Raw genomic sequence first — 16,310 nt, 5'->3', positions numbered from 1 at the left:
TCTTGTCTTTGCCTCCCAAGCGCGGGGATTACAAGCGTGCGCCACCACACCCAGCGTGATTTATTTTATTTTTTGTGGTACTGGAGATGGAACCCAGAGGTGTTCTACCTCCAAGCTATACCTGAGCCCTTTTATTTTTTTTTTATTCTTTATTTTGAAACAGGGTCTCACTGAGTTGCAAAGGGTCTCACTAAGGAGTAGCTCAGGCTGTCCTTGAACTGTGAGCCTCCTGTCTCAGCCTCCCAAATGCTAGGATTACAAGCATGCGCCACCAAGCCTGGCTCGTGGTGAATTTTTATAATCCACAAATTATCTTATGGTAAGAACTGTAGCCACAAGTATTTTAGGCAAATACCCCATGGGAAAAAGGTTGAACCATGAATCTTGCAGTACTATTACATTACAGAAAGTCATAATGAAGCCAGGCGTGGTGGCGCACGCTTGTAATCCCTGCACTTGGGAGGCTGAGACAGGAGGATCGCACGGGTTCGAAGCCAGCCTCAGCTACTTAGTGAGGCTCTCGGCAACTTAGTTTTCAAATAAAGTATAAAATAGGTCTGGGGGTATAGCCCAGAGGTAGAAAAGCCCCTGGGTTCCACCCCTAGTACCTCAAAAAAAACAAGTCATAATTTTTCTTTGGGTCTACATTTTAGGAAAACAATGGGAAAATAAAGCCACTGATGATCGGTACGAGAAATTCTGGAGAGATCTAAGGTAATTTGTACCACAAGAGGATGCAATATTCTTTTAGAATCTTTTTTTTTTTTTTTTTTTTTTTTATTGGTGCACTGTATTCATACATCATAGTGGGATACAAACTTTTGTAGACATACATGCACACATCGCCCAGTCAGCCCCCACCCGAACCCCACCCCATTCTCTCCCCATCCCTCCCTCCCATGCTAGGCTTAGTGGTTGACATCTAGTATTATAGCAATTTATCCAAAATTAAAAATGATAATCTCACATAACAGTTTCATTTGTCTGATACCAAGCTTTTGATGACTTAAAGATAACATTTCAATATTTCTTTTTACTTTCTGTCTTACCAGAGAACATTTTTTTTCTATTTTTTTAGGTGAAACTATCCTATATTTATATGATTATTTTTCAGAAAAAAAAATCTATCCTAATATGGAAAATGGACTCTAGATACCCAAAACGATCTTAAAAAAGAACAAAGCTAGAAGATATATATTTTCTGATTTCAAACCATATAAAGCTACAATAATTGAAACAGTGTAGTACTATTCTAAAGGCAGATATATAAACCATTGGAGTTAAATAAAAGCCTAAAGCTAAATTTTTCCCTATATTGTCAAGTTATTTTTGACAAGGTTTCCACGAACATTTGGTGGTAGAAATAATAATCTTTTAACTAAATATTGTTGAAACATAATAATTACATGGAAAAGAATAAAGTTGGACCCTTACCTAATCCCATATACAAATATTAACTCAAAATAGATAAAAGACCTAAATATAAATCTTAAGACTATAAACTTTTAGGAGAAAATCTGAGTCATAAAACCTCACAACATTGAAATTGGCAGTGATTTCTTGGATATTATTTCAATGGCATAGTCAGCAGAAGAGTATACAAACTCCCTAAAAAAAAAAAAAAAAAAAATTGTATATCCAAAGACAATGTAAACAGAGTTAACAGTTACTAATAGAATGGGATAAAATATTTCCAAATGCTATATCTGAAGTTATATTAATATTCCAACTAGAAATCCTAAAAATTAACAACAATAAAGGCAAACAATACCATTTAGAGATAGGTAAAAGACTAACATAAATAATGAATCTCCACAGATAACCAATCTTAGTTGTCTGTTGGATGGAAAATCTTGTTTCTCTGGTTCTGGTGTGTGTTACCTATTTCTTCTTTGTAGTTAATCTCTTTGAGTATTTTCTCTAGTGCTGGTTTTGAAGACATAAATTCCTTGAGTTTCTGTTTGTCATGGAAGCTTCTTATTTCTCCATCTAATTTGATAGAAAGTTTTGCTGGGTAGGAAATTTTTGGCTGAAAGTTGTTTTCCTTCAGAGTTTGGAATATTTTACTCCAAGCCCTTCTGGCTCTCATGACTTGGTTTGGGAAGTCTGGAGTGATTCTAATTGGTTTGCCTCTGAATGTCACTTGGCCCTTTGTTTTTGTTGCCTTTAAGATTCTCTGCTTGGCTTCCACAGTGGTCATTTTGACAATTATGTGGCGTGGGGATCCTCTTCTTCGATCCTGTCTAAAGGGAGTTCTATAAGTTTCCTGGATCTGTGTATCAACCTCTTGCTCTATGTTTGGGAAATTTTCTGTATTACTTCCTTGAAGAGATTGTTGATCCCTTTGATTTCACTTTCTTTTCCCTCCTCTATTCCAATTATTCTTAGGTTAGCTCTCTTAAAATGGGCCCATATTTCTTCAGTGTCAGATTCCTGCTGTCGGATATTTTTTCCTAGATTAGAAACTATGCGTTCATTTTTGGAATGATCGTCTTCTAAGAGCGAGATTCTGTTCTCCATGTGGTCTAGTTGGTTGTTCGTGCTTTGAATTGAGGCCTTTACTTCATTAATTGCATCCTTTATCTCTTTTTGGCTCTCTCTGAGTTCTTTTCGAAGCACCTCTATTATTTCTACAGTTATTTTCCTGATTTGATCTTCTAGAAATCTCTGATTTTCTGTTTTATCGGGTTCTGATGTTGTGGGGTTGTGGGCATTCATTGCTCCAGTATTATTCCTATTTCCCATGATTTCGGAAGTTTGTGCCTTCTCTGGGTTCTTCCCTTGGGTCACTATGACTTCGCTTAAGGTGCTCTGGATCTCGAGTCTGTAGTATCTCAGACCCCACTACTCCTTTACTGGGTTGTATCACAGAGTCTCCGACCCAGAGAGTAGATAGAGGCTGCTTTAGACAGTGGGGGGTGCCAGGTTGCACGTTCTCCTATGGTGTGATATCTCTGCCACCGCCACTCCCCCACTGGGTCAAGTCCCAGGGAGTACAGTACTGGGATTTCTCCTCTGTGGCCCGCAATTTGACTCACTGTTCTTGAGTACGCAGATGTAGCTGTACTGGATTCGGTGAATTCTCTGCTGCTGCCGCCGGTGGCAATATGGCGCTGCCGCTACGCTCTCGGCCGTGAGGCTGGCGTATTTCTTGTTGGTTTTGATTTCCACTCTGAATCCCTGCAGCGTGTGCTGAGCTCAGCCACTGGGAGCTTTAGATTTTACCTGCGGCGAGAAATCCCGCCTGGCTGTTTCGCAGTGGCTCACCTCAGCTTGCTGTAACCGTCCGGTGAAGTCGCCGCTGCCGCCGGCAGTATGGCGCTGCTGCCGCGGTCTCGGGCATGAGGCCGGTGTATCTCCTCTGTGGCTCTGAGCTCTGTTCTCAGTCCGCTTTCTCTCTGGAGCCTGGTGATTTTTTTGTTTCTCTGGTGATGGTGTTTTCTGGCTATGAAAGGCGCTGATTTTGTGGTAATCGAGATTAGTTGTTAGCGGGACTCTTAAGCCCCGCTTTTCTCAGTCGCCATCTTCCCAGAAGTCTCTTTTAGAATCTTGAAGCAATAGAAAATATAAGAAGATGGAGGTGATACAGCTGTACCAAGCTTCAAATCAGTACTGTCATTTTGCTCTAAAAAGGTGCATACAGGCTGGGCGTTCATAATCGCAGTGTCCAAAATCAATGTTCCATAACTGACACTCTGTGTTTGGGTGGGGATAGTAGGGATTTTTATATATTTATTTTTTATTTTTTATTTTTTATTTTTTATTTTTTTGTGGATTGGGGATGAAACCCATGGGCTTTCTTTTTTTTTTTTTTCTTTTTTTCTTTTTCTTTTTCTTATTTGGTGGTACTAGGGTTTCTGGAAGCCCTTCTACCTCCGGGCTACACTCCCAGACCTATTTTATATATTTTTTTATTTTATTTATTTATTTTTTTATTTATTTTTATTTTTTGGTGGTATTGGGGTTCCTGGAAGCCCTTCTACCTCCGGGCTACACTCCCAGACCTATTTTTTTTACATATTTATTTGGAAACAGGGTCTCCTAAGCCAGCACACATGGCTGGCTTCGAACCTGCGCAATCCTCCTGTCTCTGCCTCCCAAGCGCAGGGATTATAAGCGTGCGCCACCACGCCCGGCCCCTATTTTATATTTTTGAAACAGGGTCTCTTAAGCCAGCACAGCTGGCTTCGAACCTGTGCAATACTCCTGTCTCCACCTCCCAAGCGCGGGGATTACAAGCGTGCGCCACCATTCCTGGCTTAACCCAGGGGCTTTTTACCTCCATCCAGGCTATATTCCCATACCTCTTTTTTTTTTTTTTTTTTTTTTTTTTTTTTTGGTGGTACTGGGGGTGGAACCCAGAGGCTTTCTACCTCTGGACTATACTCCCAGACCCATTTTATATTTTATTTAGAAACAGGGTCTCACTAAGTTGCTGAAAGTAGCCGAGGCTGGCTTCGAACCTGTGTGATCCTCCTGTCTCAGGGATTACAAGCATGGGTCACCACGCCGGGCTCGATAGTAGGGATTTAAATCAGATGCATTCTATCTCTGAGCTATACCCCTAGCCCTGTTTGTTTGTTTGTTTCGATACTGGGGATGAGACCCAGGGGCATTCTACCTCCAAGCTATACATACGCCAGCCCTATTTTTTATTTATTTATTTTTTTAGTGGTACTAGGGATAGAACCCAGAAGCATTCTACCTCCAAGCTACACCACCAGCCCCATTTTTTTCTAGTCTTTATTTTGTTGTTGTTTTGTTTTGTTGGGGTTTTTGGTATTACTGTGGATGGAACCCAGGGGCCCTCTACCTCTGGGCTACATTCTCAGACCTGTTTTATATTTTATTTGGAGACAGGGTCTCTTAAGCCAGCTGAGGCTGGCTTCGAACCTGCAGAGTCCTCCTGTCTCAGCCTCCCAAGCGCAGGGATTACAAGCGTGCGCCACCACGCCTGGCTTTCTAGTCTTTATTTTGAAACAGGGTCAAACTGAGTTGCAAAGAGCCTCACTACGTAGTAGCTGAGGCTGTCTGTGAACCCAGATCCTCCTGTCTCAGCCTCCCAATGCTGGGATTACAAGCTTGCTTGTGCCACCACACCCAGCTTATTCTTTAGTTTGAAACAGGGTCTCACTGAGTTGCAGAGGGCCTCACTAAGTAGCCGAGGCTGTCTGCAAACCTTGAGCCTCCCGAATGCTGATCGGTTTACAAGCGTGTGCCACCATGTGTTTTTGATTTTGAAACAGGGCCTCACTAAGTTGTGGAGAGCCTTGGCGTGTCGCTCTTGTCTCAGCCTCCCAAGTACTGGAATTACAGGTGTGCTCCAATCCATTGGGCCCTCCATTTAAGTGTGCTAGAGATCTTCAGTATTAACACAATGGTTAACTCGCAAGGAATATTAAGAGATCTGACATGAATACATTGTTTTGGTCGTTTGTGTCCTGAAGTCATCGTGCCTATCATTCACTCCCTTCAGGTGTAAAAGTAAAATAAAATGAATACATTTGGTAAATCATTAATAACCATACTTAGCAGTGTGATTTTTTTTTTTTTTTTTTTTTTTTTTTTTTTTTTTGGTGGTACTGGGGGTGGAACCCAGAGGCTTTCTACCTCCGGGCTATACTCCCAGACCTCTTTTCTATTTTATTTGGAAACAGGGTCTCACTAGGTTGCTGAGAGCCTCACTAAGTAGTTGAGGCTGGCTTCGAACCCGTGCGATCCTCCTGTCTCAGCCTCCCAAGCGTGGGGATTACAAGCGTGCGCCACCACGCCCGCTTAGCAGTGTGATTTCAATGGTTTCCTTTTTTTTTTTTTTTTTTTTCTTCCCTTCAGAAGCCAATTGATAAGGAGGATGTATGAAAAGAAAGAAGGTAGGCCTTCTTTGAGTATTGGTAAAACACACAAAAGTCCACCCGGCAGAAAGATACCCACTGCACATGAGCAATGCAAGAAAGCTTACCATCGTTCCAGTTCCCGTCAATTACCTGACAAAATGCAAACCCAAGAGGAATCCTACACATGTAACGACTGTGGCAAAACCTACCGCCTGCACAGGCTCCTTGTCAGACATCAAATAATCCACAGTGGAGAGAAACGCAATGTGTGCCAGCAGTGTGGTAAAACCTACTATCGTCGCGAATCCCTCGTGAAACACAAAAGGATTCACAGCGGACTGAGTGGCGCCATCTGTAAGCATTGTGGGAAAACCTACAGTTTAGATTATATTCGTGTACACGAACAGATTCACACTGGAGTAAAGCCTCACGTGTGCGGTCAGTGTGGCCGGGCCTACTATGATCGTAGTTCCTGCAGGAAGCACGAAAGAAGTCACAGGGAAATGAAACTCCACGTGTGTAAGCAGTGTGGGAAAGGCTTCAGAAATTCCACTTACCTTAAAGTCCACGAAGTCGTGCACAGAAGCACAAAGGACGGCCTTCGACAGAAACCTTACGTGTGCAACGAATGTGGCAAAGCGTACTATCTTTCTACCTCCCTTCAGGTACATAAGAAAGTTCATGCTGGAGAGAAACCCTGTGTGTGTGATAAGTGTGGCAAGGCCTACTGCCATTCCAGATCTCTCCGAAAGCACGAAAGAAGTCACAACGATTCGGAAGCCTACGTGTGTAAGAAGTGTGGGAAAATCTTGAGTTCTCCTGGTTACGTCAAAATACACGAGCTTAATCACTGCCAAAAGAAATCCTACGTCTGTAAGCAATGTGGGAAAGTATTCTCTAGATCTCATCGACTTCAGAAGCATGAAAGGACGCACTCAGAGTAAACCGTGTCTATGTGAGCAGTGTAGAGAAACCTTCGCTACTTTCATTCCCTTTGACACCGTGGATGCGTTCACCTTGGAGAGAAGCCCTGTGGATAAGCATTGTGAGAAGATCTTTACAGTTTCCTCAGGTAACTTCAGACACATGAAAGAATCCACTGGACCCTGAATCAGAATGTGGGAAGATTTTATTATTGTATCAACTTTTAAGGAACCACGAGGAGGCATAGTTGTAAGAATTTGCAACTGTGATATTGTAAAGGGTGGAGAAATACTTGAAGTTATATTCATATGTAAACAGAATAAAGAGGGATCTGCAATAAAAGGGCTATGAAAAAATATATATATATTTTTTGCAATACTAGGGGTGGAATCCAGGGGCATTCTACACCCCTTTAAGCTACACCCCTGTCGGTGTCTAGTGCACTGGAGACCTGAGGGTAAAGCCGCTTAACACACAGGACACGGGATGCAGGTTTTCATGTACACTGCATGTTTTATTGAGAGAGCAATCAGACTTTTATAGAGAAAGCTTCTATGGATTACATTAATGAATTTAGCTATTTCAGACATTACAGGGTTATCTTAAAGCAACAATGGATGTGTGTAAGTAAAGCCAAAGGACTAATCTCAAGCTTAAAGCAACTCTTTGCTTTACAAATAGAAGCAAAGAACACCAGTGACCGCTCATAACATCTCAAGCTGTTTATCATACCAATAAAATTATCTGAGAGATGTCTATTCTGGAGCCACTTTCTGCCCTTCAAGGGAACTTGGCATAGCTCACTGATTAGAGGAAGTGTGCTCGCCTCCCAGCCTGGCATTCCAAGCTGCTTCTCAGGAGCCAGAGTTGCTTTGTTAACCCTTTAAGCAGGAGCCTGCATCTCAGTGCTCTCACAACCCCTAGCCCTATTTTTTATTCTTTACTTGGAAACAGGGTCTCACTGAGTTGCAAAGGGCCTGAGTAGCTGAGGCTGTTTCCGAACCATGATCCTCCTGTCCCTGCCTCCTAAATGCTGGGATTGCAAGCACATTGCCACCACACCCAGCTCTATTTTTGCCTATGTTAGATGTCAGAGCCAGGCGTGGTGGCACAGGTTTGTAATCCCTAATCCCATTTCTTGGGAGACTGAGACAGGAGGATCCCAGATTTAAGGCCAGTCCCAGCAACTTAGTGAGACTCTTTGTAACTTAGTGAGACCCTATTTCAAAATAAAAAAGAATAAAATTGGGCTGGAGGTGTAACTCAGAGGTAGAATGTCCCTGGGTTCCATCCATAGTCCTCCCTTCCCCCAAAAAAAGAGTGTTGGGAAAAAGGCAATGTTTTAGTTATAACAGATGGGTCCAAAGTCCTGTGGCCATTCATGTAGTATAATCTTGAAATTAGTATGAGAAGGTTGATGCTAAACAATTTGTAAGAATCAGTATGGTTTGTCCCTGCCTTTTCCCCCTGCAAAAGCTCATCTGTTGAAAGCAGTCTTCCGTGCAGCGGATTCAGAGCTGGGGCGTGGCTGCAGCAGGTGGATTTCTGGGAGTGAGAATTTGTGGACTCCTACAGTTTCTTTTCTTTTTCTTTTTCTTTTTTTTTTTTTTTTAATTTTTTGCGGGTCTGGGGATGGAACCCAGGGGCATTTGACCTCCGGGCTACACCCCCTGCCCTATTTTTTTATACTTTATTTTGAAACCGGGTCTCACTGAGTTGCAGAGGGCCTCACTAAGTAGCTGAGGCTGGCCGCGAACCTCGATCCTCTGGTCTCAGCCTCCCGAATGCTGGGATGACAAGCCTGCGCCACCACGCTCGGCTCTTCTATAGTTTCCTGGGACACTCTACCCCAGCCCCCTTCCCTGGCTCCCGTGAGTTTAGCTGCCCTTTTTTTTTCTTTTTTTGCCATGTCTTGCTAATGTGACTTTTTTTTTTTCTACCTTTGAGTCAGCTTTCATGGCCTGAACCTTTGCAATAGTGAGCTAAATAAACCTTTCTTCCTCTACTTGATCTTGTCAGGCAGTATTCTTTTTTTTTCCTTTTTCAATTTTTGTGACACTGAGGATTGAACTCAGGAGTGTTCTACCCCAAAGCTACACCCCCTAAACCTTTTCATTTTTATTTTGAAACAGGGTTTCACTAGGTTGTGAATTGTGCTAATTTACTGAGCCTTAAGTCCTCCTGACTCAGCCTCCCTAGTACTGAGATGATAGGCCCAGTTGTGAGGGTGTGTGTGTGTGTGTGTGTGTGTGTGTGTGTAAGTGTGGGATGGAACCCAGGAGGGGCATTTGACCTCCGAGTCACAACCCCTGCCCTATTTTTTATTCTTTATTTTGGAACCAGGTCTCACTGAGTTACAGAGAGTCTCACTAGGTAGCTGAGGCTGTCCGTGAACCGCCATCCTCCAGTCTCAGCCTCCCGAATGCTGGGATTATAAGCGTGCGCCACCATGCCCGGTTTCCTCCTGTCCTGCATAATTGTTTATTTGTTTTGGGTACTGGGGATCCATTTTTTTTTTATTATTATTTTTACTTTGAAACAGGGTCTTGCTAGGTTGCTGAGTCTCACTACTTGCTGAGGTTGCCCTCAAACCTGTGATCCTCCTGTCTCAGCCTCCCAAGTACTGGGACTACAAGTGTGCACCATGGCACCTGGGTGGATTAATAATTTGAATTGGTTTATTGGCTTTCAAGTCTAAGCAGGTAGTAGGTAGTTGGAAAGAAGTCACTGGGGGTGTGATCTTTGTGACTATTCCCGATCCTTTTTCCACTGTCTGCTTTGGGGCTGTTGAGTGGCTTTCTGCCTCTGCCATGAAGTTTCTCCATTGAAGGAGGCCAGCTCTGGACTGACCCTATGGAACTGTGAAGCCCAAATAAACCTTTCTACCTCCAAGTCGTTCTTGTTGGGTATTCTGGTCAGTGATATAAAATCTAATACAATCAGTAGAGATTTTTCTGGGATTAATCTGTAACGCCTGTATAGGAGGATATTGTGTGGAAGTTATTCATATAGACTCGCCATTTAGAGCATCATCTCATGAAAGGGTTTATGAGCCTGACATACGGCGTGCACCTGTACTGCCATACTTGGGAGACTGGACCAGAAAGATCATAGGTTCAAGATCAGCTTAAGCAATTTAGATTCGCAGAAATTTAGCCAACCCCTGTTTTGTAATAAAATGGAAAAAGACCTAGGGGTGTGTCATGGAAGTAAAATTTCCATGGTCTCAATTCCCATTTTGAGGGGGAGGAGGGAGAGGAGGAGGAGGAGGAGGGGGAGGAAAGAACTTGGTGGTGCACGCTTGTAATCCCAGTATTTGGGTAGCAGAGACAGGAGGATGCCAGGTTTGTGGCCAGCCTTGGCCTTGGCAATGTAGTGAAACCCTGTTTAAAAAGAAAATTTTATATAAATTGGGGCTAGGGGTATAGTTCAGTGGTCAAATGCTTATGGGTTCCCTACTCAGTACAACACACAACAAAAGCATAAAAGGCTGGGGGTGTCGCTTAGGTAGAACGTCCCTGGGTTCTTGTCCCCAGTGCCACACACACACACACGTTTATGAACTCGAAAGTTTCTTTAAGTCAGTACATTAAGGTGATCCAGGTGAAATGTGTCTTTCCACAGTGTGGAGGGAACAGCAGCACGTCTCTGTTTACCAGCATAGAGTGGAGGTGCCTGCCTGTAATCTCTACTTGGAAGGCGGAAATAGGAGGATCCCATGTCGAGATGAACCTCGGCAAAAGTACTGGGACTTAGCAACCTAGCAAGACCTTGGTTCAAAACAAAAAAGATAAAATACCAAAACAAACCTGCTTAACCCATTAAGTTCCAACCTTTTTTTTTTGTTTGTTTGCAGTACTGGGGGTGGAACTCAGGGGCATCCTATTGATAAGTTGGGTCCTGCACTCGTGTGACTTTGAGTCACATGACCTCTGCAGGCAAGGGCGGGGCTGAACCCCCGCGAGAATTGGGCGTTCCCACGAGTAAAACCCCCATCTCGCGAGATGCATACCTTGAAAAGGAGAACCCACGTCCTCTAGCTTCGGACAGGCGCAGGGCACCACGGTGCCTCGCCCTGATGCCCGGGAGAGCCGTGCCATTAAAACTTTACGTGCCACGTGTACCGGACCTCTCGTGTTTTTCACACTCCGCCGTACTCACATTATTTTTTATTTTACTCGCATAATTTTTTATTTTACTTATCACCTATCTCCAAACTACACCCCCAGCCCTATTTTTTATTCTTTATTTTGAAACCTGGTCTCACTGAGTTAGTTGCAAAGGGCCTCACTAAGTAGCTGAGGCTGTCCATGAACCGTGATCCTCCTGTCTCAGCCTCCCAAATGCTAGGATTTCAAGCGTGCGCCACCATGCCTGGCTAAGTTCCAACTTTTTAATTCTGCAAATATTTCAACAAAATTGATACAGGTACGTCAAGGGGTTAGAAACAACTGATCATGGTTGCACAGGCCGGTAATCCCAGTCCTTGGGAGGCTGAGGCAGGAGAATCTTAGATTGGACATGAACCTCAGCTATTTAGCAAGGACCTCAATAACTTATTTTGTGTGTGTGTGGGGGGTGTGGGGATGGATCCCAGAGCATTTGATCTCCGAGCTACACCCCCTGCCCGATTTTTTTTTTTTCTTTATTTTGAAACAGGGTCTCACTGAGTTGCAGAGGGCCTCACTAAGTAGTTGAAGCCGTTCGCAAACCGCGATCCTCCGGTCTCAGCCTCCAAAATGCTGGAATTACAAACGTGTGCCACCACACCCGGCTGGAGCTCAGTAACTTAATGAGACCCTGTTTCAACATCTTGAAAGGGCTGTGGGTATAGCTAGGAGACCCTGGGTTCAGTTCCCAGTACTAAAAGAGATTGGAATCGTAATCTAGATCTCATATATTAATATCATTCTATCCAGGCATGATGGCACAACCCTGCAATTTCCGTGCCTCGAAGGCCGAGACAGGAGGATCACAAGTTTGAGGCCAGTCTCTGCAACTTAGCGAGCCCTTGTTACTGTTATAGAGCCATGAGTACTACATGGATTCTTGTCTACCATAGATTTTCTTAGGATGGACGCCTAGGTGGCCATGACAAACTTCCTTGGGTAAATTCCACAGAAGGGTCCAGGAGTGGTCCCAAGAGGTAAGTTTGCTCAAAAGGGACATCCACAGACAGAGATAGAGTGCCCCTGCCACGTGGTGGGCTTTTTTTTTTTTTTTTTTTTGGTGGTACTGGGGTTCATGTGAGCCCTTCTACCTACAGGCTACACTCCCAGACCTATTTTTATTTTATTTTTTTTGGAAACAGGGTCTCTTAAGCCAGCGCGGCTGGCTTCGAACCTGCGCGATCCTCCTGTCTCCGCCTCCCGAGTGCGGGGATGACAAGCGTGCGCCACCACGCCCGGCCTCCTGTGGGAAATTTAAACTGTAATGTGATAGGCTGGAAGTCTGACCACAGCCAGGTGGGACTTGTCCTCCCTTTCTGAAGTCTTTGCTGTCCTTTTTTTCTTTGCCTAGACATTTTTTTCTATCTAACTACCTGACATTACAAAATAAAAAATAAAGTCGTTCTGGGGGTGTAGCTCAGATATAGAATGCCCCTGGGATCAATCCTGGCATGCCCCATCCAAAATCATATAATGCTTTCATTGCCGTGTATGTTGTAAAATTATTATATATAATAGGTACTGGTGTGTGTGTGTGTGTGTTTCTGGGGATGGAATCCAGGGGCCTTCTACCACCAGGCTAAACTCCCAGACCTATTTTATATTTTATTTGGAAACAGGGTCTCACTAAGTTGCTGAGAGCCTCACTAAGTAGCTGAGGCTGGCTTCGAACCTGTGCGATCCTCCTGTTTCAGCCGACCAAGTTATGAGATTACAAGCGTGCGCCACCACGCCCAGCCCAGGAAATGCTTTAAAGGCTGTAAAACCCTTAGTCTAGGTCCTGGAAAGAAATCTGTGCTGAAAACTTCTGTATCTAGATTTCAAATTCAGTGTGGTGGCAGATACTTGGGACACTGAGACCGGTTTGCAGGTTCAAGGTCAGCCTCAGCAACGTAGAGGGACTCTTAGGAATTTAGCAAGATCCTGATTCAAAATAAAAAACTAGGCATGGTAATGCAAGCTTGTAATTCCAGTACTTGGGTGGCTGAGACAGGAGGATCTGGGTTTGCGACTTCAGCTACTTAGTGAGGCCTCTGCAACCTTTTTGAAATAAGGAATAAAAAATCAGGGCTGGGTGTGGTGGCACACGCTTGTAATCCCAGCATTTGGGAGGCTGAGACAGGAGGATTGTGGTTCGCAGACAGCCTCAGCTACTTAGGCCTTCCATAACTGAGACCCTGTTTCAAAATAATAAAAAATAGGGCTGGGGGTGTAGGTCAGATATAGAATGCCCGCGGGTTCAATCCCCAGTACAGGAAAAAAAAAAAAAAAAAAAAAAAAAAACCTGGAAGCTGGGCATAGTGGCTCACACTTGTAATCCAAGTATTTGGAAGGTGGAGACAAGAGGATCATGGTTTGCAGGCAGCCTCAGCTAACACTTAGTGAGGTCATTTGCAACTCAGTGAAACCCTGTTTCAAAATAAAGAGTTAAAAAATATAGGCCTGGGGGTGTAGTTGGGAGGTAGAATGCCCCTGGGATCCATCCCCAGTACTGGAAAAAAAAAAAATTGAGCTGGGTGTGTAGCTGGGAGGTAGAATCCCCTTAGACTCAATGCCCATAAAATAAATAAATAGTGGATGGGCAACATGGCAGCGGCTAAATAGGACATGTATTTCTCTGAGAAACACCAGACATCAGACTTTGGTTTAATATCTGATTGGGACAACATATAGAGACATGTATAGCCATGACTTCCTACCTAAAATAGAAGAGATGGGTGGAGATGGTGGCGGTGGCGGCAGCCAGTATTCAGGAGAGGTAGATAAATGCAATCCAACCTGCCTTGAACTGTTGTAGAAATGTCCCCCAAAAAAGACTGCTCCTGCCGGATGTGGTGGCGCACGCTTGTAATCCCCGTGCTTGAGAGGCAGAGACAGGAGGATCACGCAGGTTCGAAGCCAGCCATGCTGGCTTAAGAGACCTTATTTCCAATAAAAATATAAAAATGGGTCTGGGAGTGTAGCCTGGAGGTAGAAGGGTTTCCAGGAACCCCAGTACCACACACACACACACACACACACACACACACACAACGACTGCTCCTGCCCCATATGCTCAGGAATTCTGGATAACATACTATGTAAGAAAAATGTTAGGGGCACGTCAGAGGGAGCCCCGCATAGTCAGGTCGGCTGATGCCACGCATCCCAGGAGCCAAGGGCGCTCCTGGCCACCGCGCTCCTCTGAGCAGCACTGGGGCTGGGTGTGCTTGGAGCAGCAGAACCCGCTCTCCATGGTGAACCTGGGGGCCTCTGCTCTTGGCGGGGAGATAAAACACATTGCTACTAAGTACTTGGGCCCTCAACTTCTGCAAAAGACATGAACTGTTTTCTTTTATTAAAAAATATTGAAGAGGGAGGAAAATGGCAGTGGCTGCAGCTGCAGCAGCGGCCACGGCCAGAGCAGTGTGGGTTGGCAGCGGCTGAATAGGACATGCATCCCTCTGAGAAACCCTGGACCACAGATTTTGGTAATATAGCTGATTGGGACAACACATAGAAATATTTCCAGTCATGACTTCCTATCTGAAATATAGGAGAGAGTGGAAAATGGCAGAATTAGAGGCAAGATGGCAGTGCAATGCCCACCACTGTAAGAAAAGTGATTTTTGGAGGGCTATCCCAGAAGAGATCAGAAAGCAGACTGCTCCTGCCACACATGCACAGGAATACTTAACAACAACATACTCTAGAGACCAAGAAGGCGGCTGCGGTGACCAGTATTCAGGAGAGGCAGACAGATCCAACCAAATCCACCTTGAATTTTTGAAGAAATCTCCCCCAAAGTAGACTGTTCCTGCCCCACACGCTCAGGAACTCTGGACAACATATGATGTAAGAAAAATTTTCGCGGAGATGGACCAAACTGGTGGCCGCTGCGGCGGCCAGTATTCGGGAAAGGCAGACAAATCCAACCAAATCCACATTGAATTTTTGAAGAAATCTCCCCAAAAGTACACTGCTCCTGCTGCACATGTGCAGGAATTCGGGACAACATATTATGTAAGAAAAATGTCTGGGGCAAGTTGGAAGGAGCCCCACCCATATTGCTGGGCCAGCTTGCTGTGCTGGGTGTCCTGGGAAACCTCAGCTCATGGCCACCGCGCTCATCTGCACTGCGCTGGGGGCCTGGATGTGCTTGGAGCAGCGGATACCGCTCTCCATGGTGAGGCTGTGAGCCTCCACTTTAAATGGGGGATAAAATTCATTGCTGCTAGGGAATTGGGCTCCCAGCTTCTGCAAATGACACGTGCTATTTTCTCCTACTTAAAGAAATATATACAATATATATATATATATATATACGGATGGAGGGGGAAATGGGAACCTCTGTAAACATCCTGCCCACAGTGACAGGGACCGGAGCCTGCCACGTGGTGAGGCCAGGTCTGGAGCCAGCGAGGCCGGACCTGGAGCCTGCTGGGGAGTGAGGCTGAGTCTGGAGCCAGCGAGGCCAGACCCGGAGCTAGTTGCGTGGCAGGCCTGGAACTGGGGCCTGCTCCACTGCAAAGGGCCAGTGGGTTTCTTCAGCTGTGTGGCCAGGAAGCACTAGAAGCTGCCGCTGCCTCACCTAATCTCTCAGCAGATTTCCAGATCCAAGTGTCTTCTATTAGAAAAAAATTGGTTGTAAGTGGATCATCTTTTCAAAGTTACACACCTTCTGGTTTTCAGGTTTTCAGTAAGCGGGAATAAGTGTGGAGAAATAGAAGCTCGAATACATTGTTGGTGGGATTACAAGTTGGTGCAACCACTTTGGAGAACAGTGTAGAAGATCCTCAGAAGAAGGAAAATGAACTTACCATATGATCCAGCAATACCACCTCTGGGCGTCTACCAAAAAGAATGAAAGCCAAAATACCAAACTAATGCATGAACAACCATGTTCACAGCTGCACAGTTCACCATTGCCAAACTGTGGAATCAGCCAAGATGTCCTTCAACGGATGAGTGGATTTCAAAACCATGGGATATATACACAATGGAATTTTGCCCAGCCATAAGGGAAAACAAAATTATGGCATTTACAGTGAAATGTCACACAAAATAAGAAATCAGATGCTTTTCTTAATGTGCAAAATATTAAGGAGAAATGGGTAACAGGAGGAACTCTAGATGAAGAAGGGACCCTATAGAGGAGGAATGAAGGTGACATATCTGAGGGGAGAAGAGGGAGGAGAAGGGAAACTCTTTAAAGCACATGATGTACTTAAACATATCAAAGTCAATCAGGAAGCCAAGCATGGGTAGGAGGGTGGGGGAGGGAAGGGGTAGGGTCTGGTTGGGTGATGTGTGCATGTATATCTCCACAAGTTTTTTATCCCATTGAGATGTATGGCTACAATGCACCAATAAAAATTTATAAAAATTTAAAAAAATAGTAAAA

This window comes from Muscardinus avellanarius (genome assembly GCF_963383645.1).
Source record: "Muscardinus avellanarius genome assembly, chromosome: 18".
Lineage (NCBI taxonomy): Eukaryota > Metazoa > Chordata > Mammalia > Rodentia > Gliridae > Muscardinus > Muscardinus avellanarius.
This window is presented reverse-complemented; position numbering follows the sequence as displayed.